At 47.1% G+C, this 27,313-nt stretch overlaps 1 protein-coding gene across 6 annotated transcripts in view; it reads left to right on the top strand.

Annotated features, from left to right (window-relative positions):
- The first annotated feature begins 16,514 nt into the window (after window positions 1-16,514).
- Window positions 16,515-27,313, top strand: part of LOC116950711 (leucine-rich repeat and immunoglobulin-like domain-containing nogo receptor-interacting protein 3) — a 164,261-nt gene continuing 153,462 nt past the window's right edge. For 2 of the 6 annotated variants that reach the window (XM_076073075.1, XM_076073074.1), the window contains exon 1: window positions 16,529-17,932. The gene's annotated coding sequence lies outside the window, so the exon portion shown is untranslated. The other 4 variants (XM_032968696.2, XM_076073076.1, XR_004404065.2 and 1 more) reach the window with 3 other exon arrangements.

The following is a 27,313-nucleotide window of genomic DNA, read 5'->3' as shown; positions in this document are numbered from 1 at the left end:
ATGGGTACAAACTCAGCAATCAATGGAAGGACGTTATCAACCAGTTTAAGTCATAACTGGCTGTAATGTTTCCATTTTAGACCTGGCAGCCCTTTAATTGGTGGAAGCCCACCACGAGGACCATCACTGCCCACTACTACTATCACCACTAGCAGCAACCTCCACCGTCCACAGTGTGAGTGTGTAAAGCGAGGTGCAATGATTACCTGGCAGCCCTTTAATTGGTGGAAACCCACAACCAGCCCACTACTGCCATCACCTCTTACACCGCCCTACATCACCTTCAAGCACCCCCCTACATGCTGGGGCACACCGTTTTTAATACCTTACATCAACATTAGCTGCCCCGCCCATGCTGCTGACACTTGGGCTACGCCCATTTTTAAACCTTTATAAACAGTCTACCTTTAGAAACCAACCCCCTTTTCCTGATGACGACCGCTTGTGTTGCGATCGAAACGTCATAGGTTTTTGTTATTTTCTTTGAACCTATCTACGTGACTTTACCGAAAGGCCCAAAGAACACGTCGTTTCTGTTTGCTAAATTATTCTGCCCCAGCACTCCATGCCACTAGCCCACAGCCTCTGTTCAGTCGAGCCTCAATGACCTATTAAAACTATTATATCTGAGCCGGTTGTGGAATACTCATCAATAGCCCCACACCACATGAACTAAAACTAAACTATTTTTTACTTTACCAGGGAAGGCCCACTGAGCTATATATAGTTAGTTTTCAAAAGCGACTTGGCCGTAAATGATAGCTCAACGAAGTGGCTTACCACGTGGACATGTATTGCAGCCAAATGCTCTTAAACGCACGTTGATCCTAAATATGGAGGGAAAAACCAGAGGACCCGGAGAAAAGAACCACAGGACCATAAGGAGAGAGACGCACAAACTCCAAATATACAGGAAGTAGTCAGGGTCGGGATGGAACTCACGACTTCCTGCATACCAGGCGAGGTAGTTAACATCTCGCCACATTCCTCTTATTCTTTGGTTCTTTCGGTAAAGTCACGTAGAATGAGAATAAAATAATAAATTGATAAAATAAAATTACAATAATATTCTCACGACGTTTCGGCCACAACACAAGCGGCCTTCATCATCGCTGTCCTACTAGACAGTCTCGTCCCTTCACCTGATGAAGGCCGCTTGAATATGAATTATTCCCACTTATCTATAAAGTGCCTTCAATAATACCTTATTGCAACGAAATCATTACATAAACTATTCTTACATTTTTGGAGGCGGTTGTACATAGTCGTGAAACGTGGCTTGCATCATCATCATCATCTTCTTCTTCCTCTTCCTCGTCCTCGTCCTCGTATTGCTTGAATATCCGGGGGGGGGGGGGGGCTTTAAGCGGCATGGCCGTGTTCATGTCACCTGGGGCATACAACTGGCCCCGAACTTGTTACTGATGCACACCGAGCATCTGTTTGTGTAAGAGCGCCCTTAATTATACAGAGATGCACTGCTTGGGAATGTGAAGTCGATGGCTGGAGTTTAATGACAAAATGTGTACATGCTCGAGTGCTATGCCCTTGGGCTGCGACCAGCGATGAATGCAACACTGGCAGCTTGGCAGGGCTGTGCATCACGCCATCGATGTGCATGCATTCCCCGCCAAACGGTAAAGGTTCACCCCTGCGATTGCTTGCTTACACCACTTCCCCCAGAAAGGGTTCTTCACGAGAAGGAACTCTGGAGAGTCCCCTCCGTATGATAGTTGGCCTTTGCTCTCCCTCGCTGGCCAGAGAGAAGAAGATGTGTTCGCGTACTCTGAACCTCTTCCCCGCCGTACGTGAGCCAACCGTGCTAATCGGAGGTGTGCGGTGAAAGATAAGAGAAGGGAAATTTTGATTCATCATCCTGGAGAAATCCGACGAGCTATGAGGCTCCATTTTTTTCTCCCTCCAGATGTCCGATAGGGGCTGGTCAAGAGATGGGAGTACGCACACTTTGTCCCAACCCGCACGCAACCTGCCGATCGACTAACCGTCCTGCACCCATTCCTACTGCTTCTGGTAGATGCCCAGGCAAAGTAATTCCTACGTGGTGGGGGGGGGGGTATTTCAGAAACTCACCGCATTGTTTCGACTGGCCAGTGTGGTCCGTGTAGTCACTGAACTCAGAATCAGATTTTAGTTTTGTCGTGTCGACTGCAGGGGGAGGAATCCGATGAGCTGTGAAGCTCTTTTTTTCACAGATGTCCAATACGAGCACGGGGGTCAGCAGGTTACAGCTGAGGGCGGCGAGGAAGTAGAACGACGCACAGCGTGACGCACGCACATGTGTGGTTGGCGCTGCGCTACGAACCCCGGCGACCCGAGTTCGATTCCCGCTCATGGCCAACACCCAGTGACGATTGTCTTGAACCGGTCCTGGGCCCTCCCCTGGGTCAACTCAGCTTCAAATGAGTACCAGGTGTGTAAACATCGCCACGTGGGAGACAAAGGCGGCCGGGCGTGGTGTTGGCCACCCGACCCCTCGTGTACCGTGCCGGCCTTCGTAGATGTTCGCTAACAGCACTTGCCCCAACAGTCTGTCAAAGTTATACGGCGGATTTTTGTCCTTGTGTGCCGGTCACTGAATAACATAGCCAAGGCAAATAATTCACTATGTAACACGATTTTTGTTCCTGGGTAGTAAGTGAGTGTTATTTTCTAATTGCTTATGCCTCAAAAGTATAGAAAATGGCTATTATGCCCCATAAACTTTGCTTTTTTTCTTTTTTAGGCGTAAGCAATTAGGAAATAACACTTAATACTCAGGAACAAAAAAATGAATACATTTGTTTCAGAGTGTTATTAATGGAGTGCATTATTAACTTTGCTTTTTTGTCCTGGTCACAAAAGCAAAGTTTGTGGGCAATAATAGCCACTTTCTGTACTTTTGAAGCATATGCAATTAGAAAATAACACTTAGTACCCAGGAACAATTTTGTTTTGTTACAAAGTAGTTCACAATCCACTGCTGAATGACAGCCTTCCCATGCTGTGGTGGTCATGTAGGGGAAGGGGTGGTCGTGTAGGGGAAGGGGTGGTCATGTAGGGGAAGGGGTGGTCATGTAGGGGAAGGGGTGGTCATGTAGGGGAAGGGGTGGTCATGTAGGGGAAGGGGTGGTCATGTAGGGGAAGGGGTGGTCATGTAGGGGAAGGGGTGGTCATGTAGGGGAAGGGGTGGTCATGTAGGGGAAGGGGTGGTCATGTAGGGGAAGGGGTGGTCATGTAGGGGAAGGGGTGGTCATGTAGGGGGGGGGTGCTTTGACCACGCTTCACAACGCCGGTCAGAGCTGCTTGATGAATGGTCTCAATCAATTTCATGATCAAGGAACGCAAAGCACGACGGCGCATTACGCACGCTGTAACCCATCGAATATAGCATGTGCAGTCCTTGTGCGGCACCTTGCCCCCCTGATTTTTTGCCATTTATCGCCCAGCGGCACAAGATGCGGTTTCAGAATACCGCTCCGGCACGAATGTGTGTGTCGGTGCAATTTCAGGAATGGAACCGACCCCGGGAAATGTTATTTTACACACCGGACGTAATCTCAAACGCCATGCCTGCCTGAGGGGGGGGAAAAAAAATGTACATTTGAAGAAAAATATTTCGTGGAGATTTTATTTACGTTTTTATTTTGGCCCGTCCTATGTCCGTCGTCTTTTTAGATTTACGTGTCGGCATGTCGCCTTTGCGCCGGGGTTTTTTTGTTGTTGTTGTTGTACCCCATTGCAGACGACGCACACAGTTCTTGAGACGGTTAAATAAGCGGAACCCAAACTTTATCACTCGAAGCCTCACCTCACAGGGAGCCAATCACGCCCGCCTAACCAGGGTCAGCTCCCCCCCCCCCCCCAAACCAAAGCGTTGCAAGCCGCAATATTCAATCAATGAACTCCGTTTTCCAGCAGCAAATGTCCCCCGCTCGCGGTGATCCTGCGATACATCTCCCAGGGATGGACACGACACGAAAAATGAAGCTCTCGCACGGATTTCCAAGGCGTTCGGGTTTGCTCCGCCCCTTTCCGAGGAGCTGTGGTGTGGTTAGCTCGCGCTCGACTTGCGACCCAAGGGGTCGCGGATTCCCATTCGGTCGTCCTCGGCGCGGCAGTTTAAACGTCGGTGCAGGTTTCCAAAATCCGCTCCGATGTGGCAGTACCAATGGGCAGGTCACGTGTGGGGGGCGGGGGGGGGGGGTGAAGTGTTGTGGGTCCATCGAAACCTATCCCAAGATGTCTAGCCAGCGACGTGGAAGAGCAAGTGAAGCTACCCTCCAGAGTTGGTGGGAGTGGGGGTGGGGGGACACTCGCTTCAGCTAGGCGATCTCTCCGGTACGTGGATGTCTTCCGTAGATGACGGAATCATCGGTGCGTCCGGAGAGGGCTCTGCGTGGACCGACCTCTGAGATGTGCACGCTCCGTCGCGTGTACACACACACACACACGGCAGGAGGAGGTTCTGGGGATGGGGGTGGTGGTGTCTGTGATGTCAGGCCGCTTCTCTTTCTTGGGAATTTTTTTATTTTTTACAGCAAGTGGTGCCTTGTCGAACGACATGCATGCACGTGCATGTGTATTTGCACTTCTTTCGCGCCATACGTAGACACCCGTGCTAATTGGAGGTGTTCGCTGGAAGGACAACAAACTAAACACGAAAATCGGTTTTCAAGAAATTATTTCTCAATTTAATATGGTGGTGTTGTGTATAGTGTAGTGTATAGCGTAGTGTATAGCGTACTGTGTGTAATGTAGTGTATTAGTGTAGTGTATAGTGTAGTATGCATGTTAAGCTTCTTTCGCACCGTACGTAGCCATCCGTACTAATCACAAGTGCGGTGGAAGGACAAGAAACTAAACACAAAAAGCAGTATTAAAGAAATGCGTTTTCCATTTAGTCTAGTGGTGTTGTGTATATTGCAGTGACTTGCGTACTGTGTGTAATGTAGTATAAAGTGTAGTTTATAGTGTAGTATGCATGCTGAGATTCGTTTACATCGTACGTAGCCAACCGTGCTAATCGGTGGTGCGGGGGAATGACAACAAACTAAACACAACAACAACAACAAACAAACAAAAAACGGCGCCACCACCGACGATGGTCCAGCACCTGGGCTTGCAGAGCACCGGCGTTGAACGTCCCATTCCGTCACGAGCTGCCGGCACCGCGAACTGTGGCATGCCCCCCCCCCCATCACTGCATGCAACGTCATTCATTTTTCATCCGCGCCGCCTCGCTTTTGTGTGCTCGCGATTTTATTCAGCAATATTTATTAGAAAAAATAAAATCCTGAGTACCGCATCGGTATCACAATGATCTCACCGCCTTCCTGCTGGCTTGGGGCCATGTCTAATCGGAAACAAACCTCTGGCAGTCACTTGAGGGCTCCTCTAACAAGGTGACTTCAAGACAAATCTAGTTTTCTTGGGTCTATATATTTTATTCTTTCATTGTACCGCATCGGCATCAAGGGACGGAGGGTTGTGCTTACCCGTCTCAGCATCCCTGACATGCGGCACAACATTGTATCACGCTGAGCGCTGACCTTTGGAGAGACACCGCCTACGGATTCCCTTCATTGCTCCTCAGCCTTCATAATGGCGTGACACTACTCCTTCATCTGCGCAGATGAGCGGCGTTCTCCATCTCTGTCTTTGAAGATGTATAACACGAAAATAATTGTTTAGCGTCGTTGCGGGCAATGCAGGGAAACATAACTAATAGAACACGCCTTCCCGTATGCATATATCGTATCGATGAAACCGGTCCACAGCTTTTCTTGCATTCAAATAATGCTGCTGACCAAATGTGCACTCCCAGAAGGCTGTGTGGTTGGTAGGATGTGTAAAAATAAAAAAAAATACGTGGAGAGACACGGGAAGAAGGCGTCTTGCATTTGAGTCTTTGTGTGAATTGCACGATAGTAAACCAAGTTTACTCTTATTATTTTTTCCGGTTATTTATTTTACGCAAAGGTCTACTACGTACGCTGGCTGGGTGGTGCCGTGGCAGGACCATCCAATCACAATCGAGCTAAGAGAACAGGAACCGCGTTGGCAGTGGTGCACAAAGTACAAACAACTCCCAAGTCACGCGTTGCTTCAAACGTTCGTTCTCATTCTGCTGGTGCCTTCAGGAAAAAAAAAACACTTGTCTGCGCTGTTCATGCACGTTTTCCCTTTCGAGCTATCCGACTTTGCAGTCCATTAGTGACATTTGTAAGTTTAGTTTTGTCACTGTGCACTTGCATGTGCGTGCAGAAACATTTCACCGAAAGTTATTTCAGTTTTGCCCCTACCGGAATTTGAGACATACATAATTCAATATAATCTGACCGTGCTCCTCATGAAAATAAAACCGGACACACAGGCCCCAAAGTAAAATATAACGAACGGGTGGACATGTCTGGCATGCTTAGCACACTCGCTTTGACAGCAACACTATTAAGGGACTGGGCTCTGGCAGTTGTGAGCAGGCACAACTAATAATAACAAGACAAAAAAACACCGCCTTGGTCATTCACATGGTAAAAATCTACGGTGACAATACCGGCAATTATTAGTTACCCGGGAAAATCTCACCGAGTCTCAAGGCTTTTTTTATTTCCACGATGCTCCTGCCTGTATTGAGACGTTTGGACATTTAGGAGGAAACTTAAGCCCTCCGCACAAACATGCGGTTGACACTCAGACGCTTCATCATCATCATCATCGGGTTTAATTGACCACACTTCACCATGATGGTCAGTACAGGGTGGTGAAAGGGTGAAGTCACCAGGATCTAGGAATAGGTTTTACCCTTTTAACTGGCACAAAAACTGACGCCTTTATTCAAGGCATCATGTTTGCAATAACCTTGAATAAAGGTGTCAGTTATTGTGCCAGTTAAAAGGGTAAAACCTATTCCTATATCTTGTTACTGGCAAAGGTCTCATAATGTAAATCACCAGGATCTGTTCAGATATCATCTTACGCTTGATGTTAGCCATGGCTAAAATTCTAACTCAGTTTTCAGGGTTCACTCACCACTGAGCTGCCATTGGCCAGCCAAAATAATGTATTTAGTAAATATACATTTAAAATTCGGTTTGAATTAAAATTATGAAACTTAAACTGCACTTGGTCGAATGTTAATGATCTGCAACTAAGATGAATTCACCCTGGAGACAGTTAATTGAAAATATACAATGCGCATTGCACCAGTAACTTATTATTTTATTTTTCCATAATCTCTCTTCTTAGAGAAAGATATGTGTATATATTGCCTGCCCTAAATAGTCCATCAACACATCTATGGTAGCAATAGCACCTGTGGTTATAAAAATGTTGTTCTCTTTACTGAATGCCCATTAAACTGATGAGAGGTGATGTGTATTCATTGCCTTCTTTTGTACACGCAGCAGTCTTATTGTGTTTGCCTTTGATTGATTCTCTTTTTCTCTTGAAAAAATATCCCTGATTTCCCAAGGATACTAATGCCCCTGCTGTTTTGTACGTATGTTGGACTTCTTTCGCACCGTACGTAGCCAACCGTGCTGATTGAAGGTGCGGGGGAAGCCCAACAAACGAAAACAAAAATCAGATCTAAATAAATGAGCTTTCAATTCATTTTTAAAATTGCATAAAATGCTGTTTTATACTAATGCTGTTGCATTTAGATGCTCGATACATCCGAATGAATGATATTGTAAAATTGTATATTTTGGTGTTATGCATTTTCATGCAACGGACCTCTGCAGCCACTTACAGTAATGTTTGTCGTTCCAGCTCCACTGCTGTCCTGGTTAACACTTAACATTATTGATGCCGTGATGTTTTGTCACAAATAGAATAGGCCACGTGTGCCCAGCGTCAATATTCAGATTGCCAAAAACAAATTAAATCACAAATCACTTATTTATTTGGATAAAACCACGTAGCAAGTGTTCGTGTTGATGTTGTTTGGATGAATGAAGTTCCCTTTCAACGACAACTCGTTGTGGTCTCCTTTTCACAAGCAAACAGGAGATAATATATAAAGAACTATGATATAGAAATGCAAGTACAAGCCTTAGAGCGTTCCCCGAGCAGTATAAGAGCACTGTTATTGCGTGCTCCGCGCATTGTAAGTGAGCGTTGCATGGTATACACGAGGCCATGGGTTCGATCCAGACCCGGACGCCTGGACATTCGGAGTTTTCATGTTCTCCCTGTGATCGCGTGGATTTTTTTCTTTGGGTGCTCCGTTTTTTGGTCCCTCCACAATTCAGAATCAACTGTGCGATGAGAGTATTTGGCTGCTAAATTTCCACACGATAAGCCACTTCGTTGGGCTATCATTTCTGGTCAGATCGTTTCTGAAAAAGAGATATGCAGCTCAGTGGGCCTTACCTGGTGAAATAAATAAAAACTGTTTTAGTAGTTTAGTTTAGTTGAGCTGCTGTGTGGGTTTTTACCGGTGAATAATAACGGTGATTCACCGCTAAGGACAGCGTGAACTTGGGTTTTGGCCAAATGGAGATGTCGTGGTGCAGGGCCCACGTAAGCAGCCCCCCTTTTCGCCGTCCCTGACTCTGAGCCAAGAGCGGGCAGCTGTCTCCGTTTGCACCGTGGAGCGCCAACAGAAATACCGGATGGCAGGTACATGTTTTCTAAATCGCTTCATTTGGGAAAATTCTAAATCCAGCAACGCCAAATTGTGAAGCAAAAAAGTGCCACGTAAAGGTGCCCCGACGTCTATGAAAATCGTCGTAAACAAAAAATGTTCGAGATGTCCTACAAGGGGGCGTCGTGTTCAGCTGCGATGACGTTTTTTTTTAGAAGTCCCGCGTTTATCTCGAGACACCGGTAACATTCGGGATGTAATTTAAATGCGATTATCAGATATCCCCGAGAAACTGTCAAAATGGCACAGTGACCCGCAAGAGAGTCGGGCCGAGATGGACTCGCTGTGCAAAACGAAGGCAGAGCGTGGGCCACGGAGACCGACTACCGACACGGCGGACGCTGGCTGAGCTACTGCCGTTGCGGCCCCAACATTTCGGAACAACCTCCTCCCGGATTAGCGCTGGATACAGCGGTCACATGTGCAAATTGTGATTTGTAACCTGTGATCGTTACCTGTGCAGTGTCGATAGTTCAACGTCAATGTGGCATTTTGTTGAGGGACTGCTGGTGCGTGGTTGTTAACGTTGGTGTGGCCTGGGACTGTTTTGTTGCTGTTTTTGCTGCCGATCTTAATGAACGGGACTTTTAATTAATTAATAAATATTATATATCTTGCAACTTGCTTTCCATTATCTTTATTTTGTACTCCTATCAATTGTTGTCTGTGTCGTAACTTACTGACCCGCCCCATACTGGACATCTGTGAAAAAGAGCTTCAAAGCTCATCGGATTCCTCCTGCAGCAGTCGAAGTAAATATTCCTCTTTCTGAGCCATTGATATTCTCGGTGCATCGCGTCGAAATTGGCGCACAAGTACTTTGGATAAAGCAGACTTCATGGGGGGGGGGGGGGGACAGAGAATACAACAATGGCGCAGCCACCTCTCATCACTTCCCGCGAGAAGAGAACGCAGTGGTTTGCCGTTTAAAATTACAAGTTTGGCCCGCGTGAAAATGAATGTCACCCGAGCTTAAGAGTCTGCGCCAGATGACTTCTGTGGTCATGGTGTACACTCTCCAAATCTTCAATTTAAATCGTATTATTGTACCTGACAGTCCCGGTGTTCAAAGCACTAGCAAATCTCTGCCCAGACAATGGCAATCCCTGGCTCTTTGTGCGAGTTAATGCAGGCACATTGCTCACTGTTGTGTGTTAAACACATTTGTACTTAACTCTATTGCTGCTTTAAGTCTGACCAGACAAAAATAAAGGTGACCGGGTAGTTCAGGGGTGAGAGCAGTGAACTGCCACCACTGAGACCCTGAGCTTTGAATTTGGATCTCAGCTGTCAGTGGTTAAACTGGGTTCTGAAAGTGTAGTAAGTTAACACTTGGTTTGGCTCAATTCTAGCTTATATAATTAATTTAAGAAAAGGAAAATGTAGGTTTGACTGCCACGAGATGAACATTTCACTGCAACAACAACACAAATTGTGCAGGAGAGTGCAACACCTCGAGTGCGGACATGACGAATGTAACCTGATGGGATCTCTGAAGTAGTTCAGCGTTATCACCTTCCGCAGGCCGTTGTCTGACCCACGGCGCTATGCACTGTTCTGCGACAGTTATGAATGGACACGTCATCTCAGGGCACGATGCCAAGAGCATAACTGAAGAAATAATATTTTGAGAAATGAAAACGGTTGCCAGAAAAATACTGGGCTGCAGCTGACAGTATATATTTATGACAGTATATGTTTATGACAATTTGTTACTCTGTGGGAGCGCATACAGTGTACATAATTGACAGAATGGCATATTCTAAATCACGCTGCAATAGAAAAAAATGTCCATTTAAAAAAAAAGCTGCGGCTATTGGAGTGTGAGCCCCAACAATATATAACCGTATAAGCCCACAGTTATTGACAGGGAGAAAAGGCCAGCATTTTTCGCTGCTTTATACGATTGCTTCGATGGCTGGCTTTGCCGAGCCCTGTTTAAAATAATGCCAATGTGGATGCCGTGCAATAACACAGCCCCAATCGCTCTGCACATTTACTCGGTACAAAACTAAGCGGGAAGAATGGGAACCGTATCTCAAACCATTGTGTCCGTGATGCCTGCGAATTAACCGCCAGACGTAAGCCACGTCGCCCGGGATCGAAACCAGAAGCCCTGTATACCAGGCGAGGGAGTTAACATCTCACCACCGTGGCACCAATTGCCCCCCCCCCCCTCCACCATCCGAGAGAATCTGGAGCCGGCCTGCCCTGAGTTGACTGTAAAATGAAACCCGTGGCGTTTGTCATATCAGCAGTAGCACCACTCCACTGAAGCAAATAAATGAACAAAACTATTTGCACACTTTTTTGTATTTTCCCAAAGCCTGTAGCAGCAATAAGTCACAACGCAATCACAGCGTTTGACCCAGTTTTTTTTTAAACATCGTTTGGCTTTTTTTAAAATGTGAACTGAAGTTCAACATTGTGATCTCATTAATGTGCTGGGTTTTCTGCGCGTATTCTAGTTTTCTTCCACATGCATGTAAAGTAATGTTTCATATGTGTAGTGACATTGAATGAGTCACTGCAGCGCGTGGCGCTGGGAGATTGGTCGACAATGGGATTGGGGGTAGCAGCCCGTTCTACCAGTTGGACCTGTGGGCGAAGCACGGAGCCTTCTGGAGGATCCAGAGCGGTGCGGGGCCGAGGGCGGAGCCTGGCCACGCTCCGACTCACAGTCGGGGCTGCCGCCATCTGGAGTGGAACTCGTCGTGCTGCCGTGGTCGTGGTCTTCGCCTCTTCGAGCTGTGGGTCTGGCAGCATGTTGGCTATCCTGACCCGGTATGGAGTTATCTCCTATGGCTGTGAGGGCCGGAATAAATAAGAGAGAGAGAGTGACTCCTACTAGTGTATTTGAATTAGTACACTACATACATATAAAAAAGTAATTGGGCAAACATCCCAATGCAGGCAAATGCAGGCCGATGCAAGGCTCAATGATGCATTCCTGGATAAATGAACTACATGCCTTACACGCGCAATGAATATTCACAACAAATAATGTGCAGCTCTTTGTTAACCCGCCTTTGGATCAAGGCCTCTGCATAGCATGAATGTTGTTGAGGCTCTTCACCACATCGGTCAAAGTGCATTGGTGAATGAGTTAGCCCAGCATCTGTTAAGATATCAATCGCCACCGATGTTAGCCGTGGTCAGGAAACGAACCCAGGTCTCCGGATTCCTAGCGCAGCGTGCTAACCACTGTCACCGCCACTCATGCAGTGGACGAAACCCAATTACGGGAATTCAACCTGGCTCTCGCAGGAAGATGTTTCTCAAACTGAAGCGCAGTTTTACCGTTTCACAAAAGATTCGTGATCGCTGGAATTGCCGTGTGGATTAATTCTGTGGACGAGGCAGCCGCGGTTGTGCAAACAGTAAATTGGCAGCTCAAGACCATCTCACACTCGCGAGGATTGCTGCGGTACTACGATGTGTCGGTCACTACTAAAGCCACACTAATCACATCCCCCTTTTTGCAGAATTCCATTGTATATATATTTTTCCCAATGCATGATTTAAACATCTTGATTCCTGACGAAGTATTTGGGAAATAACAAACAATAATTCGAATTCTGAATAAAATAGTTCCACGAGTACCCACTGCATATTCTCGTATTTTTTTCTTTCTTCTTCTGCAGCACAATTGAAGGTGAGCCTGGGCTCATGTAGAAGTCAATTTTAATATTTTACCTCTCGCGAGGTGACAGCATGTGCGTTATAAGCGTTGCATATTGCCAAGTTCCGTTGGTTTTAGAAGCCTCACGGAAGGCTAATTTTAAAGCGCGTCATCTATCCGTGCTGGAAGAACAGCTAAAGCACATTAAGGATACAATACAAATGTGAAATACAATTTACCATGTGTACGGAAAACCGATATATATATTTAGTGATGATCGTCATGCAGGACAAGAGATACCGTGAGATATGACTATCTCGCTGCGACATGGTCACGCGCCAACGTTGAACCTGAGGATGCACACAGCTCCCTCTGTTGGAGTGGCTCAGAAATGATGACCGCATTTCGACGCGTGCAGTGTGCTAATGCATTTGCAGCATCCGGGAGAGTGATTCGAAAAATAGGTCCTCGTGGCCGGTATTTAGGGCTCTGAGCTGAGCAAGAACAAAATAAACAAATGACAGTTCAGGGATCTTGACGACGTACCGTTATTTAAAAATGTGCTGCAGTCGCGTCCGATACTCTGCCACGAGCATTGTCCTCGTGAGCTGTCCGGCCCGCAAAAAATAAAAACATATGATCGCACACATGGGCTGCAGAAGAAATATATCAATGTTAACACGTGGGGTTTGGTGTGTGTGTGCACTGTGGGGAGCGGTAGTGTAGCGGTTAGCCCGCTAGGCTATGAACCTGCTGACCCGAGTTCAATTCCCGCTAACGGCCAACACCAGTGACTATTATTTGAACCGGTCCTGAGCCTCTCTTAGCTCGACTCAGCCTCAAATGAGTACCTGGTGTTGTTTGTAAGCATCGCCACTTTGGAGACAAAGGCGGACGGGAATGGTGCTGGCCACCCACACCCTCGTGTGCCGTTTCGACCTTCGTAGGTGCTTGCAAACAGCACTTGCCCAACAGTTTGTAAAGGCTATACGGGGACTATATTTTTGTGCATTAATGTATATAAATGAGTGTATCGTCAGTGCGTGAGTATACATGTGTGCGTGCGGTGTTATATTCGGATGTGAATTGCACACATTCTATTTTGCTTTGTGTGTGGGTTTTCTTATTTTTCCTGCTGCATTGTGATAAAAGCGAGCTCCCCTCCCCGCCCCAGGTAACATAATCTCCCGGGGACCGGGGAATAGATGTGGTAGGAGACAGGCACCCAAACATTAGTGACAGCATTCACCACAAACCCAGTGACCTTTAGCCAGCGGTGTCTACTCAGACGTATACACGCAGCACGGCCGTTCATGAGTCATAACAGGAAGGGCGGCTCTACACCGGCACTTGCAATTCAGTCACACGATTGTTTTCGGACTTATCCATGCATTGCGCGTGTCACGTGCACCTTTCGGGGTCATTTATAAACAAATAATACGCACTGCTCTCCACTGCATCAAATTCTGGCAGGTTCAAGAGGTGACCCAATGGCCCATGGATGTCTGAGTGCGGAGGCCGGTAGCGCTGAGACCCTGGGTTCGAATCCATGTTTCAGGTGCGTAGTAGCATTATTACATTGATTATTTGGGGGGGGGGGGCGTGACTAAACTAGGATCTCACGTTTTGCGAGTTGATTGCCCCTGGTTTTGGAACAATTTGGTATAAAATTTGCATTCTTGCTCGGTATTACATTTACACCGATTGTGTGGCTGTCACGTGACGGACGTTTCTGCGCGGCAGAAAATTTGCGTGGAAAGTGCACCGCCTGATGCTGGGGCTCAGGGGCCTCACGGGGAAGGAATCTCGAAAGCTGGCTCTGCGATGTCAGCTTCTGCGAGTCATTCTCGAACACGCGGCGTACGCGAGACCGCCCGACTTAACCCTTGGTCTTGTCAAAAAGGATTAAAATTGGAAGTGCGAAAATAACAGAAGCACGTGCGGCCACGTCTTGTCAGAGCACGAGCACACACATAATTGTGGTCGTTGACACCGCACTTTGTAAGATATATCTGTCCTACCGTGATTCGTTTGTGTAAATGAACGAGCGGGCGAGATCACATATTGGGATTGCATTGCTCAGCCTGCTTTTTTTGGACGTCGATTTCGCCTTTTGTTCCAGTTAAACATCCCATCCGGTGCGTACTCTGCTCAAATCAATGTCGAAACTAATTATCGTTTCATACAATTGTTAGTCATTTATATTGTCCGAACGGGAGGGAGTTACTTCTTAACAAAAGTAGCATTTAGCATGCACATCACGTAACCTCATCCAAGATCGAATACTTCCTTTGCCTCTGCGTTAGGAGCATGCAACCAATGTTAACACATTTTTTTATTTACCGTGCACAATCTTGTAACCATCGATTTCATTTCCAACTCAGTGATGCTGTGAGGCAGAGCATTAAACGACGCCGATACATGTGCAGGGTGCTTCAAAAACATGTTAACACTCACAAGGGACTATCGTTTTTAATGGAAAAAGAACGGATAACACACTGTAACATGATAACAAATGTATGTTAATAGCTTCACAAAGTCAAAGAGTCCCCATTTGTTCGCCATCATTGTGCTGGTCTCTCAGAGCCCGGAGGCACATTCCCCGTGGTGTTGTTGTAAATTCTCCGAAGTGTTAACATTATTTTTGAAGCGTCCTGTCTATCGCTGTTGCCACCCTGACAGCAATATCTCCAATAGGAGAGCACCGGGAGGATGCTGACATATTTTGCCCGCTCGGTAGGAGATTTCGGCTGAAGCGCCTCCGGATTGCCACGGTTGGCTACGCACGGTGCGAAAGAAGTTTGACAAAAGTTGGATACATTAAGCGCCACATCATTGCTCTTTGGAGCTGGTGGTTTAGACAAGGCTGAGAGAGCACCGCACCATGCCACGTGGCGATCACGTGACACGCATGCAAGGCACGATGGGAGTGACGCGTAAAATGCCCCGGTCTGCGAAGCAGCACGCCTTTGCAATGCCGTTCTTTCTATTTTGAATCGCGTCGGCGCATTTATTTTTTTGGCTTCCTTGTGTAAAGGTCATCGAAATAAAACGTGGGTCATTTGGGGGTGCGTCTCAAGCGAATGCAAAACCCACCGCCCACCTACCCACCCTCTCCGGGGGGTGGGTGGGGGGTTTGTTTAAGATTGTGAGAGATGGGCGAGAGATGGGTGCGGGCAGAAGCGGCGAGCGGGGTTGGAGGTGACTGGTGGTGGCCGTCGGTTTGGTTTGCGGGATCGTTGCCTTCGTGCACAAGAGCCGAGAGCGGCATTGTTGTAGACGCGCGCCGCCGCCACGATCATAACCCCCCTCCCCACCCACGCTCCCCCGGCGGGCGATCGGCGAGAGAGGTCAGCGGCCGGGCGAGCCAGGAGAGCGACGCCGAGGCGAGGCGACACCTCAAAGCGCAGACGCCGCCGTCGCCTTCGCTCGTCCGCGTGGGGGGAGGTGCGCGGAGGTGATGGCGCGGGGGGGTGGGGGAAGAGGAAGGGAGATGGTGGGAGAGGGAGGGTGGGAGAGAGAGAGAGAGAGCATTGAAGGGGGACAGAGATCCTGCACAGACGTTGAATGCCAAATAAGCAACTAAATAAGCGTGTGTCTTCTAGTTTATTACATTTTACTGAAATGTGAAGTGCAAACAATTCCACGTCTCTTCCCCCCCCCATCCCCTCCCGCTTTATTTGAATTGCTTTTCATTGGCTCAGGGCTGTCCTCGCAGCTTCGAATTCCACATCAAGGCGCACAAATTGCCCCCAATTATATGAACGCATGTCGCTCACCGTGAATAAAAACAAATCTCCCGTAATAGTCCTCATTTGGTCACGCGTATTTTACGCTTCTACAATATTTTCATACGTGCGATAGTCAAATCTAAATGCCATTTCCTCTTGCGCTAAGAAAATACATTGCATGTCAATTGTCTCCATCAGTGGCCCTTAGCCATTGAGGGGCCGTCCATAAATGACGTCACGCACCTAGGGGGGGGGGGGAGGGTCAGACATTTGTGACGATGTGTGACGATGTGTGACGAGGGGGGGGGGGTGAGAAATGTGACGTCACATCAAAATGCGCAACTTTAAATAAATATAGAATTGTTATAACAACACTCCTACAACATTAGAGTGCAGCGCCACATTAAATACGCACTACAATGGCAATAGTTTAAAGCGATTTGAAGCATGTTTTATTTAAAAAATGGCAATATTGTTTTTTTTGGGGGGGGGGGAGCAGAGCTTTGTGACGTCATATTTGAGGGGGGGGGTCTGACTTTTTGTGACGCCGTGTGACGAGGAGGGGGGGGGGTAAAAAATCGTCTAAAATCGCGTGACGTCATTTATGGACGGCCCCTGGTGGAAATTCCATGAACCTTTAGCCGGGGCCCAGTCCGTACGGTCCAACTGTTGTTGGCCTCCCGCAGTGTGGTCCTCGCTGCATGATACGAGCCAAGCCCCGTCCATGATTTGAGCAGTTTCTTTACCCCCCCCCCCCACCAGCCTCTCTTCACCCGCCTGTTCGTCGATCGGTAGGTCATGTGTGGTGGGGCAAAGTGTGGGCACTCCCACCTCTCGCAAGATCTCTGGCCAGTGTGGAAAAAATAGCCCAAATTACCACCTCGAGGGGCTCTCTCGTGGAGGCTCCTTCCGCCCAGCTGTGATGTGAGCGAGAAATTGCAGGGCTGCACATTTTTTTTTTATCTCCCGTTTAACCTTTTGATTGTGAGATGAATGCTCTCGTCGCAGTGCCATCTGGCTGGTTTGTTTAATATCGCAGCAAGGGTCATTGTTCATGGCTCACGTTAAAATCCATTGTTGTCCTCATCCAAAGTTGACAGCTCCACCGATGATGTTTCACATCAGATTGACAGCGCGGTAACATTTGGGCAGCTTCAGAAGGCCCTCCGCCACTTCAGAGCAGTCGTTTCAGTTATTTTTTTGTATCCAGCGATCCGAAATGTAATTTTATGGCTCCGTAACCCGTGATCTGGATCTCAATCTTTATTCCACGTGGCAGTGGTCGCGCGTAGTTTTTTCTTCGTCTTTTTTTTCTTCTTTCTGACAGCCGAACGAATTATGCAGAGAAATGTGCGCTGGACCGAATGAGCAAGTAAGCAGCAGCAGCAGCAGCAGCAAAAAAAGAAACAATCGGGCGGGCGAGCAGAGAGGCAAGGAAGCCGGCAAAAAAGCACGCGAGCGAACGAGCGAGCGAGCGATCACGGCGAAGCTGCGAGCGCACGGCTTAACAGGACCTTCAAACCCCCACCACCTCTCCACCACCACCACCACCACCGCCTCCTCCTCCTGCACCACCCCGTCACAGGATTCAGCCCAGCCCACTCGCCGACTTCTCCCCCCCCCCCCGTCCCATGCGATCGCCCCCATCCCCACGGCTTACTTGCACCACCACCCCCCACCATAATTTTTTTTTACCTACGCTCTGTTCGTCGTGCCCACGGTGCGACTCTCCTCCTCATCTGCTAGGGAGCAGTCGCGCGTCGGCGGGGCTGCTTCTCGTGTTGCAGCTGCGGCACGGAGCAAGCGGAGAGATCCCCTTCTCCTCTCCTCCTCCTCCTCCTCGCCGAGTTTATCCGCGCCGGTGGCGGCACCCGCTCTGTGACTTCGCGACCGGCGTCTCTCCAACCGCGTCCTCGGAATAAATTGGTTCACGTACGTACGTGTGGGTTTGGATGTTTAACGGTGCGCGTGCATGTTTGGGACGAGTGAAGTTTTGCGTCCGAAAGCCGTCTCCCGCGGAGGCGTTCGCGAATTCTGGCACGTGAGTAGCGTTCACTGTTCTTGGCTTATTTATGGTCTTTTCAAAGGTGATTGTCAGGAATGGGTAAAGTGCGCCTTCTTGCTTTCTTCCTCTTTAAACAAACAAAAAAACCAACACGTCATTTGTTTCTTATCACCTGATTCTTTTCAGAATGAATATCAATACAAAATAAAGAAATCCTTTTCGGATTTAGCATGGGTGAGGGGTTAAAATGCGTTAATGTTTTATTACGACCCTCTCGATATATCCTGAAGGTTAAAGGCATGCATAATGGTTTCAAAGTCCTTCTCTAATCCTCGAGCCACATTTCTAAATCTTGATATGTCAACACACGCTGCATCCCAGATCCTTGTGGCAATATTTGAGCTGTGCCTATCACCACCTCTCAACGTGTTCGCACTCGACGGAGGAGGTACTGTAACCACTCCTCCACGCGTCACGCTCGCACAGCCACTGTGTGTATGTATGCACGCACGTATGTTGAACTTTTTTTCGCACCATACGTGGCCGACCGTTCTCATCGGAGGTGCGGTGTGGTGGTGTGTGTGTGTGTGTGCTGATGGGTGCAAGCGCACAGATAATTATTCCAATGTGTTGCCTCGAGGTACCCACTGACCCGTTGTTGCTTGTGCAGTTTAATTATTAAGACCCATCATATCCCTCCACTTCTTCTTGTCCGCATCCGTAAAACCATGACCATCCTCCCCCTTCCCCTTCCATACCTCGCCAGCCCTCTCTTTCGCTACCATCAACCCTTCCTTGCCATCCCTTCCCCTCCGCAACACTCAAACCCCGTCCCGTTTCCCACATCAGCCAATATTAACGTACAATTTGTCGTTGGCGGCGTTGTCACCATTTATCGTTGTCAAAATTTCACTCGGAGAAAGCGAGCGGTAGCGAGCGCTTCGCTCTGGGTCCGCCGGCTCGATGCGAGCCCTGAGAAGCGCTTCCCGGCCCTTACTTTGCGACAGAGTTGGCAAATCGAGGCATTTTTTTTTTTATTTCTTTCCTCCGCGGTCGCCGAGCACAGACTCCCCCAAATGAACAAAAAAAGGGACAAGAGTCAAATAGCGTAAAAAAAAATATACAGGTGTTAAAGAGTACGCCTTGAATTAAGTAGAGAGTTATTATTAAGTGCAGGAGTGCAAGGGAAGCTGAAGAGAAGTGTTTGTGACCTGCGGTACGGTGGTTGAGCGCGGTGTGGACGAGACGAAATTGGCTGCTGGACCGAGTAGTCCTACACACGGAGAGAGCGATCAATGAGTGGAAGTCCATCGTGTGCTGTAGCCGCCGTGGTAGTAGCAGCAGCGGTAGAAGAGCGGTAAGGAGGCGACGAACCGCTTGGTGAGCGAGTGAGTCGGTGTGTGTTGGATGATCATCAGTCAACCCGACTGCTCTGCTCGGAATTCCGTCCGATGCAGTGAAGTATGATTTGGGTGCTCCTCCCCAGATATGACAGAGGGATTCCAAACTTGACTGGTTGTGTGCTTTATATAAAAGTAGCGACTGCCCTTGAATGGGATTAAATGCATTCTGCAGCTGAATAAAGAAAATGAGTCAGTCTATCAGTAGGTCGCGTGTGGTGGGGTAAAGTGTGGGTACTGCAAGACGTTTGGCCATCGTGGAAGAGTAGGCCAAAGGACGCTTCCAAAGGAGTTCCCTGGAGCACATTCTTGCGGAGTTCCTTCCGCAAGCAGTGGAATGAGCAAGCAATTGCAAGCCTGTGCCTTTATCTAATGCAGATGGCCTCACTGCAGCAGTGATGATTTTTTTTTTCTGTAAAGGCTCCTCCTGCATGAGAGAGAATGATCTGAACCAGTATCTTGTAAATGTAGGGACAAGAAAGAGTTTAACATGTGAAGGACGAGAGTAAGATCGGACTTAACATTTTTTTGCACAATCTCATTCTTACTCTCTAATGATAATCGTTTTTTTTTCTTCCTCAAAAGCAACGGATGCATATTTGGCGGCTCACATTTGTTGCGGAGGTCATTGTTCTTAGTTACCGGTGTGAAATGTGTGGTCGGGTAAAGGAGGATGATAACAATATAGATTACTTTAGAGAGATTATCACGAGCAAACGTGATCCAGGCAGTAATGCGATGAAAACAATGAAGAGCTAGCACATATACCTTGCGTGGAGGAGCCTGTAATTGGAGTGGACTGCCTAGGCTGCCATGTCGCCTGTGCATTACGGAGTTCGCTGAGAGCGCCGAGGTGATGCTTCGTTGTTAAATTTCGCCTTTTCTTGGAACGTGGAAGGATGCCGGGGCTGTGGAGCCGAGTTTACCCGAGTTCGATTCCCGGCCACGGCTAACATCGGTTGGCGAGCCGTATCTAAGTCAGTTCTGGTCAGCTTATCGCCTTCAACCAGTACGGTGAAACAAACCCCGTGACCAACACGGATGACCTTTCAGAGGGGACTAGTTTTATATATATTTTTATCTATAGATATTTCTTTATCATCGCACAGGGTTTTTTTTTTTGTAATGTGACCATGTCCCTGACATTCGTCTGTATTTTGTATTTAAGTTTCACCAGAAGTGTCGTATACGTACAGACTGCAATGCGAACATGAAAAGGCCAGAAATGTTGTGACACATGGATGTGAGCAACTGAAAGCTTGGATAGTACCGGCGGTGTGGGAGGGAAATAAAAATTGCTGATCCTTGTTCCGCAAAGCCATTTTCTGGCCATGGTGTCAGCAAAGGTCCCATTGATCTCCACTTCAGGGCCATGATAACGCTACACCCCCACCCCCCCCCCCCCCCGTGTCAATGTTAATGATTCCACGGCGCGGTTTGCAAGAGCCTGCCGCTGTGTGCCTGCACCCCGGCTCATTGAGCCCACCTCCATGAATCACGTACAGTGCACATCTCCCCTTGAATAAAATATGCTCCTCAAAGATGAGTGTTCGGCTGCACACCGTGACCACTGTTCGCGCAACAAGGCCCGGCAATTTAGTGTCGCGTAAGCAGAAGAGGGATGATGCTGCTGCTGCTGCCGCCCTGGTTTAACGGTTCACACGCTGGACCAGAGATCGCCGCATCGATTTCGATCTCCCAGTTGCGGCGGTTAAAACAGTCTTGCAAGTTTTCTTTGTTGTTGTTGTTGTATCCTTCCAACCTCTGTTCCACTCAGTTTGGTGACACGGTGGTGAGATGTTAACTACCTCGCCTGGTATACAGGAGGTCGTGGGTTCGATCCCGACCCTGACGCCTGTTGTGTATTTGGAGTTTGCATGTTCTCCCCGTGGTTGCGTGGATTTTTCTCTGGGTCCTCCGGGGTTTCCCCTTCATATTTAGAATCAACGTCACGCGTTTAGAGTATTTGTGCTGCTATACATTTCCACGTGATAAGCCACTTCGTTGAGCTCTCATTTGTGGCCAGGTCACTTCTGAGAAAAGAGCGACATAGCTCAGTGGGGCTTACCTGGTGAAAGAAAAAAAACATTGGTTAGTTTTTTTTTTTAAGTACTGTTTGGTTCTTTCGGTAACGACCGCTTGTGTTGCGATCGAAACGTCGTGATTTGTTTGATTTCATTCTATTTCCACCTACGTGACATTACCGAAAGAACCAAAGAGTATGGATTCCTGCAGTCACGAAAGCTTCAAATCAAGATTTTTTAAAAAGTAGTATTTTTTATATCTAACTGGGTTAATCGCTGTCAGTCTACTGGCAGGTTCCATGTAGTGGGATAAAGTGTGGGCACTTGTACCCTTTCCCAAGAAGTCTCGCCAGTGTGTATGAGTACATCAAACACCCCTTGGAGAGGCTCTCTAGAGCCCCCTTTAGTGGAGGCCCCTTGGCCAGCAGTGGCTTGAACAAGATATTGCGTAAGTAGACGCAAATTAATGGCTAATGAGGGCAAAACACATACGGTGATGCTAATCGTGGATCATTCACCTTCAAGAAGGCAATTAAGACAATGACTGACGATTAACTGTGTTGGCACTTTTCTCAAAGGCGAAGTGATCGCCTTCTCAACCGAGTGTAGTTGCAACACCAAGCCAGCGGCGGGTATTCTACATATCTATGACAAGGTTGAGGTTTTTATCCAAAAGGATAACCAATGTTGTCTTCCCATGACGTGGTACTAATTTTACCGATCACGGAGGGATGGTGGGCCGAGTCCACCCTGACCAGGATATTAACTCGCGAAGTTACGATTGTGGGCTGCACGCTCTATCCATTGCTCGACTCGGCTGGAGGCTTTATAGCATCATGACAATAATATAATAAAAATGTTCAGCCGTTTGTGAACCTTCAGTTGAATGTCTCCCAATGCTGTGGCAGTCGTTGCATTATGTTTGGCCATACCTGGCCATGGTGAACCGCTGTGGGGCTGTCGAGGAATGTTCCACAACCGGTTGAGATAATTTTCGCCACTGATGGTAGCTGTGTCTGGAATTCGAACTCAGGTTGTCGGCTTCATAGTGCAGCAATGCTACCCAGTGTGCCACTGCTCCACCCCGCTTTCCTCCTCTACCCCATTTTTATACGTAAAAACATTCTATATCATAGACGATCAGGACGGTTGGCTACGTACGGTGCGAAAAAAGTGGAACATATATATGCATGCACAAGCAATTCTTACAATGACCCGCAGGTATGCATGTATGTATGTAGGACCGAAACTGGAAAACTCAGCTGAATTATATTGCAATATATAACCCAGGAAAATTATATAACATGGACCGAAATCATTAAAAAGTGGCAAACAGGAGCAGGGGAGAGTGCTTCGGGGGAAGTGACTTTGATAATATAATTTATAAACCGAACACACCAATGTGCCTGAAGAAGAACCTTCTCAACCGGGGCGATATTATTCCACTACGATGCACCGAGGGACAAAAAGGAAACGCGTCGATCTGGAGGGTATCAAAAACGAATCGTGGGAGATCCAAATTCTCTCGGGAATAGCGAGTGGGCTTGGGGCAGGGCTCATTGCGAGGAAGGATGGTTGTCACGGGACAAGACCGGTGGATGTGGAATAGCAGCCAAAGGGTGGGAAAGCAACCAAAAGGACAGCCAGTGGGAAAGGGTCAGGGCGATGAGATCAAATCAATGCACTGCTGAGATGGATTGTGGCATGAGCGGTGGTGATGGCTTGGCGAGGACATCATCCAGCAGCGGATAGACAGTGATTTGTGATAACGTTTATTATGTAGCCTTTGCAGGTGTAGTCATTTTTGGACTTGGTTTAGCATTTATTTATTTTAACGTCGCAAACATCCTTTATTCTCAAGATATAAATGCAATTATGAGCATCATGAGAGTTTAGCATAGCTCTCCTTCGAGAAAATACTGCAATATTTTTTTTGCCACTAAGTTGGCTCACGTAGGAAGCTCATAGAAATCTGCAGAAGCACTGACACTTCGTGATGAAATGTTATTCATATTTCCATAAAATTCTGCTTCTAGTTCTTTTTTTCACATGTATAATCCAAGCCATAAAAAAAACAATCCCGATTTTGATGCGATGTTGATCTTGGTACCATGACATGTATGTTTTCGTGACTCGTATATTTGCCCACATGATGAAACGCAGAACCACAGGGCTAAATTCCACCAAGCCTAAACAGTAGTTGACCAATACGTGAATTTGTCTCCACCATGGAAATGTGGAATTTCCAACCACCGGCCTGTGGCCTCAAACTGCCCGCTGCTGATAACGTAAAATAACAGAATTTCTTCCTCAAAAAAAGGAACGATAGTTTACACATGCATATTCGGATCCTCCATTTAATTCGCGTGCAGCGGATATGGGATTGGCACCTGTTCAATATCGATGAAGCGTTGCGTGTTTAACCTCTAACAAGTGCATCTCACGGTGGATACATTGCCTACCGTTCATGACAACTTCAACCCAAAGCCACTCGGATTAAGTTAAACAAATTTCAAGGTGCAGCCCTACAATCCTTTGCTCGGGCCGCTGCTGGATAAAATATATCCACTAGAGGGAGCACTTATGGAGCCCCTATAGGCTTGATGATACTAGAGGTTGGTGCAAAAAAGATGTGGCACTACCTGAGCATATTGGCACAAAACAGAGGAAAGTGCAAACAAATAACACATTGCAGTGGACACCCACGGGCTATCTTCCCGTTGATCGTGATGATGGAGCGTATTTTCACCTACTCTTCCTCGCTCTCCAGACGCCGTTGAAGATGTGGGAGTAACCACACATGACCCCACCACACGTGACCCCACCACACGTGACCTGCTGATCAGTGATGTGCCCACTGTGGTGAACCCATTTACACTGCTGCGTGGACACAGGCCGGGACATTGAATTAAAGTCTAGGGTGCTGGCCATTACACCTAGGTAGCAGTCCATTCAGGTTCAACAATAACATGAATACAGTGTATAGGAGTCGGTCTGTCTGTACATGTGACAATAACACGTTTCTGTTCTTCAGCCATACTGATATACTGCACATCTGTGTGAAAGAGCTCTATAGCTAATCGGATTACTCCAGTATAGATAAACAAATATGATGTTTTCCAGGGGCATTTGTGGAAATAAGCAAACCCTGGACCGGTTTCAACCTTCTGGGTCTCATCAGCAGTCTGGCTTGTGAAAGCAAATACAGCCACCGCTACCTTTGCCGTTTGTGGTGACACAACGTCAAGGGAAACACTTTGTGCCCTTGTGTAGCACGACGAGTCATTTACACCAGTAAATAGAACATTGTTGATCTCTCCGTTAAAAGCAAAACAAATCTAGAAATATTGTAAAGTAATAGGTTTTACCCTTTTAACTGGCACAAAATGTTTCGTCCATCATCTTTTGGGCTGCCCAGATCGACATTCTACAGCGGCATTCATTTTTAAACAAGCAAAGCCTCGGGCAGTTTTGCCCTTCAGGGTCCCATCAGCAAAGTCAGACTTGTTAAAACCACTGCTGAGTTGCCAGATGTTGTGTCTACTGTATACATAAAACGGAGGTTTATTTACGTAGACCATTACCCATAATGTTGCAACATAACTCATGATGTGTTCATGTTTTCATCGTGGTGTCTTTCCTTTGCAAGCTGAACACAAAAGTTTGATAATGTTTACGTATTTTATTTAACAGCCTCACGGAGTCTCAATAATCTTTTTTCAGTTAGGGAACTGCATTGGAATGTTTTTTTTCCTTCCAGTTCCACGTGTCTCTACTTGACCCATACAGACGATGGGGGTAACGCACATACGTACATACACACAGATACAATGAGGGAAATAAGTATTTGACCCCTCTGCAAAACATGACTTAGTACTTGGTGGCAAAACCCTTGTTGGCAATCACAGAGGTCAGACGTTTCTTGTAGTTGGCCACCAGGTTTGCACACATCTCAGGAGGGATGTTGTCCCACTCCTCTTTGCAGATCTTCTCCACGTCATTAAGGTTTCGAGGCTGACGTTTGGCAACTCGAACCTTCAGCTCCCTCCACAGATTTTACATCGGATTAAGGTCTGGAGACTGGCTAGGCCACTCCAGGACCTTAATGTGCTTCTTCTTGAGCCACTCCTTTGTTGCCTTGGCCGTGTGTTTTGGGTCATTGTCATGCTGGAATACCAATCCACGACCAATTTTCAATGCCCTGGCTGAGGGAAGGAGGTTCTCACCCAAGATTTGACGGTACATGGCCCCGTCCATCGTCCCTTAGATGCGGTGAAGTTGTCCTGTCCCCTTAGTACAAAAACACCCCCAAAGCATAATGTTTCCACCTCCATGTTTGACGGTGGGGATGGTGTTCTTGGGGTCATAGGCAGCATTCCTCCTCCTCCAAACACGGCGAGTTTAGTTGATACCAAAGAGCTCCATTTTGGTCTCATCTGACCACAACACTTTCACCCAGTTGTCCTCTGAATCATTCATATGTTCATTGCCAAACTTCAGATGGGCATGTATATGTGCTTTCTTGAGCAGGGGGACCTTGCGGACGCTGCAGGATTTCAGTCCTTCACGGCATAGTGTGTTACCAATTGTTTTCTTGGTGACTATGGTCCCAGCTGCCTTGAGATCATTGACAAGATTCTCCCGTGTAGTTCTGGGCTGATTCCTCACCGTTCTCATGATCATTGCAACTCCACGAGGTGAGATCTTGCATGGAGCCCCAGGCCGAGGGAGATTGACAGTTCTTTTGTGTTTCTTCCATTCGCGAATAATCGCACTAACTGTTGTCACCTTCTTCTTTGGTTCTTTCGGTAAAGTCACGTAGAATGAGAATAAAATAATAAATTGATGAAATAAAATAACACAATAATATTCTCACCTTCTCACCAAGCTGCTTGGCAATGGTCTTGTAGCCCATTCCAGCATTGTGTAGGTCTACAATCTGTCCCTGACATCCTTGAAGAGCTCTTTGGTCTTGGCCATGGTGGAGAGTTTGGAATCTGATTGATTGATTGCTTCTGTGGACAGGTGTCTTTTATACAGGTAGCAAGCTGAGATTAGGAGTACTCCCTTTAAGAGTGTGCTCCTAATCTCAGCTCGTTACCTGTATAAAAGACACCTGGGAGCCAGAAATCTTTCTGATTGAGAGGGGTCAAATACTTATGTCCCTCAGTCAAATGCCAATCAATTTATAATATTTTTGACATGCGTTTTTCTGAATTTTTTGTTGTCTCTCACTGTTCAAATAAACCTACCATTAAAATTATGGACTTTACATTTCTTTGTCAGTGGGCAAACGTACAAAATCAGCAGGGGGTCAAATACTTGTTTCCCTCACTGTAGATGCAATAATTCGTTCCTGGTTTGCTCGCTGCCCTCACTGTAGAACGTGTGTTGTACTTTCATGGAATCTCCCATCCATGTACTAACCATGCGTATCCCTGCTTGGGTGTCAATATAGGGTGAGAAGTGTATGATTTACGGTAATTTGGTCGTACACGATTGCCATTGTGCTCCAGGTTATTAATGTCCCCGCGCAGCCCTCCTAAATAGACGTTTATTGGCGTAAATAATTCAAATTCAATCCTATAAATTTTATCGGTATGGGAAGCTCAGAGGGCTGAATGTAATCCCAAGACGTTTTGGGTTGGGTTCTGCAGTGTCAGACACGTGAGCTGTGGCAAGGCTACTAATGGTGTCGGTTATACAAATTATCTGCTGATGCTGCTTTCGCAGTGGGTGCATAAGCGCAAAAAAATAAAACAAAAAAACGATACACGCATTCATTGACACTCGTGTTTAACGGAAGAAATGTAGCTCTTTAGTGTATTGCGCTGATATTTTTTTTCCCAACCATGTAGTAATGTGCAGCCTAAATAAACCTGTT

The sequence above is a fragment of the Petromyzon marinus genome, chromosome 40 (genome assembly GCF_048934315.1).
Source record: "Petromyzon marinus isolate PM22_M1 ecotype Great Lakes invasive population chromosome 40, UKy_Petmar_22M1.pri1.0, whole genome shotgun sequence".
Taxonomy (NCBI): domain Eukaryota; kingdom Metazoa; phylum Chordata; class Hyperoartia; order Petromyzontiformes; family Petromyzontidae; genus Petromyzon; species Petromyzon marinus.
The sequence above is the reverse complement of the archived record's forward strand: the minus strand, read 5'-3'. Positions and strand labels throughout refer to the sequence as shown.